Raw genomic sequence first — 4557 nt, forward strand, 5'->3', positions numbered from 1 at the left:
CTTGTGGTTTTTGCAATAGATGTAAATATTTGAGATCTGGTAGCTCGTTTACAATTAGGAATAGGAAATACACTATACATTCAAAAATTAATTGTAACACGAAATCAATTGTTTATGCTGCCTTTTGTGTTTGCTGCCCGTTTCTATATAGGGAAAACTGATCGCAAGTTTAGTGACCGAATTTATCAACACTGTTATGCAATAAAAAATAAAAAAACTGACAATGCTTTATCTAAACACATTATCAACAACACAGGTCACAGTTTTAAATTTATGGGAATTGAACATGTTACTTTGGGCCCTAAAGGTGGACCTCAGTCATTATTTTTAGAGACCAGGGAATTAGAGTGGCAAATTGGGGTTGATGCCTACTCTTACCCTGGCCTAAATGAGTCCTGTAATATTTCTTCGATACTTAGATATAAAAGCTATCAGAGATAGTACGCTACTTTATTCTTTTGGGAAGTTTTTATATTTATGAATATAAATATTTTTTTACATTATATATTATATTATATTTTTTTCATATTTTTTATGTCAATATGAATGCCATTTTAATATACATATAATGTTATCTGTATTTTAACGTTTCTTGATGTAACGTATTTTTATTTTCAAGAAGTTTTATTCTTGGTTCCCTTTGAGTGAATACCTTCCTCTTGTTTTATTGGTTACACTGTTTCTAAAGGAAATGACATCATGTCTGCACTATTTAAAAGTGTGCTGAACGTTTTATTCATTTTGTTGTTTCTGATGAAGCTTACTGCATAGCAGGGGCGAAAACGTTTTGTCTTGAATAAAGAGCGTTAAAGCATCATTTGGTTTTCCTTGGCTTGAGGGCATTTTCTGTGGTTTGTCGATGATTCTGTCATTAGTTCATGTTGGACTGAATGACCTGAGATGTACCTCATTGGACTATATGAAGAGAGGCATGATTGAGCTCTCTGAGTGTGTGTCCAAGGCAGGTATTTCCCTAGCTTTGAACAGCATATTACCCTTATCTAGAATGATGCCACAGTATAAAAAAATTATTGATTTCAATAAAGGGCTTAGCCTTTGGTGTCATTCAAAGGGGATCCAGTTTGTCACCCTGGGAAGTCATAGTTGACAAACCTTACTGCTTTGCCAGAGATGGTTTGCACTTGGCACCACTAGACTTTGGCTGCTGGCAAAGGCTCTTACCTCCTTCGTAGTGCCTTTTTTAGGCAAGGCCTTGAAAACAAACTTAGCAATGTAAAATTTTCCAATCATAACAAAATAAGTGTCATGATGCTAAACGCTAGCAGATTAAACCAAATACTGCACACCCTAGAAGCACTCCTATCACTGAAAGAGGTAGCTGTCTCTGCAGCCATAGAAACTGGTTAAAGGCCTTAGACAGTACCTCGGCTTTGCAAGGCTACAATGCCTTCCACACCTTCAGACTGCAAAACAAATCTGTCAGAACCAAAGGAGGCAGTGTTTCTATCTATATTAGAGATAAATTCACCTCCTGTCTAGTTAGACTAGACAACTCCATGAAGTGACTCCAAGTTCAGGTTACTGTGGGTAAGACCCCATTCAAGTCATATCCAGCTATAAATCCATGGGTCATGATGAATAAGAAGCCTACTTGACCAAACTGGAGTTAATCCAAATATTTCCGAACACTTTATGGGGATTTCAATTATCCCACCATTAATTGGGAAACCTACTCTAGCCCTAACTCACTAGTGCAAACATTCCTTGACTTTGTTAACTCAAATGTCCTGGAACAAATTGTTAATACCCCAACAAGAGGAACAGACATACTAGATCTGGTCCTCATTAACATGACAAAGAGATGCACTGCTGCAATTGTTGGACTCTCATTTGACAAATCTGACCACAAATCAGTCACCTTTGAGTTGGTACTAACAGCAGAACTCACAAATGGTAAAGTCAGACTAAAAAACATCACCAAGGCAACCTATATCCTCCTAGGAGATGGCATAAATGTATTCCAAGCCCCACCTCCAGCTGGAAGTGGTAACTACACTGAAGCTTACACTAAAGCACTGTACAATCACTTGGATAAGTGTATAGACTCAGCTGTGCATTGCCTCTTAGCCATTGTCAGGGCATATTGAGCATGCCTACATCTGCCTACATCCACAGCAGCTGCTGGATACTCCTCTGATTCCTCACCTGTGTGTGGCTGTGGTGATGTTGCCATTGGTGGTGGGATGTGTGCCCCTTCCCCTTGTTGATCCTGCTGAAGCTGTTTTCTTCAGGATGATGTTGTGCAGTATGGTGCATGCAGTGAAGAATTTGGTACATGAAGACAGATTGCACTGCAGGGCTCACCCAGATGTATCCAAGCACCAGAACTGTGACTTCAGCAGCCCAAACATATTTCTAGCTTGAATATGTGCTTCATTATGATGTTCTTCACCAGGTGTGTGTGTGTGTGCATTTCTGATGGGTATCATCAGCCATGGTTCCAGTACATAAACTGTATCCCCCAGTAAATGACCCTGTGGGATATCCTCCCTAGTGAACATCTGACACAGTTGGGAGGTGTGCCAGACATGTGAGTCATGGTAACTGTCTGGGTTGCCAGCACACTCGTTCAAGATTATTCTCTTGGCCTTCCCTTGGACAAATCCAAACTGAGAAGGGTCTAGTGTTTGTAGCTGCATCTTGAAATAGATTTTCACTAGTTACATACTTGAGTTGTGGAAAATGGCTGCTGTTGGTGTTATTGCATAAATACGGTTCCTCAACTTACCAGGTGAAATGTAGAGCTGTTCGACTTGCAAAGCTATGGAGCACACTAAAGCTGAACTAATAAACAATGATATAGTTGACTTTATATCTCTAGATATACACCAAGTAAGATTTTCAAAAGCCAGATCATGCCTGCACAAACTTGTTGAATTTGTCAAAAGACCTAAGATAAAGGATGTACATACCACACTGCTTATCTGGAGCTTGCCAAGGCCAACAGCACTATTCATTATGCTGCAATTATTGACAAATTCTTCAAACACAACATGAACCCAACCAAAGTTTGCTGGATACATAATTGACTGAGAGAATCCATGCTGTTATTACAGGGGGCATTTGCAACAGGCAGAAAAAATGTCATCAGTAGTGCCCCCGAGGGTTCATAACTAATTACTCCATGGTATTCTATTTATGACTGTAGCATACACAGTTATGCTCTTTTGACTAAAGATTCACACGCACACACACACACACACACACACACACACACACACACACACACACACACACACATGCACACACACGTGCGCACACACACACACACACACACACACACACACACACACACACACACACACACACACACACACACACACACACACACACACACACACACACACACACATTGACTGCAGTGTGATTGGAACCCCTACCTAACTAGGTACACCAGCTACAGAACTCAATACTTAACACAAGCACCACAGGTCTCTCCTGGAACCTGCTTCCCCCCCTTTGGTATATGCCTACTCAACAAGAAAGCTGATATCTAGGGACTGTATATAACCAAATTTGCTGATGGCTGCAAACTGGGGATGATTATCAAGTCCCATTCTGATACTAACATTCTTTGGCAAGGGAAGAACCAAGCAAATGTTTGATGTGTTAATGATGGACTTACTCTGAATACTGTGAAATGCAGCATACATTCCTTTGGGAACCTAGCATCACTACAGCTTACTATATAGATAGCATTCCATTGCTTTGGCAACCTAACATCACTACAGCTTACTATATAGATAGCATTCCACGTAAATCTGACACAATATTCAAGGACATGAGCACCTGTGTTTATAATAGAAGCTCCTTTGACCACCATGTCTCTTACGTGGTTAAACAATCTTTATACCATACATACGTTCTTAAGTAATTACTACACAATCAATCTGCAGATTATTTCAAGCCAAGCCAAAAAGCCCTATTCAAAAGTTTGTTCTACCCTCAATAAGGGCAAAACAAGATAGACTGGGAGAGAATTTGAGGCTTCTCATCCATTTATCTTGGTGTACCTTGAAGGTGGTTGTTTGTAGGTGAATATTAGACAAATCAGTCTGCACACTATGACATGTCTGGCCAATAACCAGACAGTGAGCAAAGGTGAGAATCAAACGCTGCACTTTGTGAATGTGAGGCAAACAACTTAACAGTTATACCAGCTCTCAATCCCCAAAAAATGTGGAGCACTTCATGAATGTGTGTCATCCTTATGCAGAGGTCATGCTAATCTTCTGTGTATTATTTCAGTTTTTATATATGTGCTGCCACTTATCCTTTGTGGTACCTCCTTAACATCCAGCACAGTCACGTTTCCACTTTATTCATCTCTTATTAGTTATATTGTTGAATATAGTGTCTCGTTTGGCATGTACATCATGAGGCAACTAACCCAGCTTGAGACACATTTCCATTTCCTGCTCAAAGACTATCTCAGTAGACTTAACTGCTCTGATAGATTAAAATTAAAATCCTTGTCCTTCTACTTGGTGTCATGCAGATTCGTGGAGGAGGGTGATATCTTCTTACTTTACTATG

General features: G+C 39.8%; 1 pseudogene; it reads right to left on the reverse strand.

Annotated features, from left to right (window-relative positions):
* Window positions 1–4194: 4194 nt before the first annotated feature.
* Window positions 4195–4290, reverse strand: LOC122810464 (annotated as a pseudogene).
* Window positions 4291–4557: the final 267 nt, after the last annotated feature.

The sequence above is a fragment of the Protopterus annectens genome, chromosome 8.part1 (assembly GCF_019279795.1).
Source record: "Protopterus annectens isolate FY-2018-M chromosome 8.part1, PAN1.0, whole genome shotgun sequence".
NCBI lineage: Eukaryota > Metazoa > Chordata > Ceratodontiformes > Protopteridae > Protopterus > Protopterus annectens.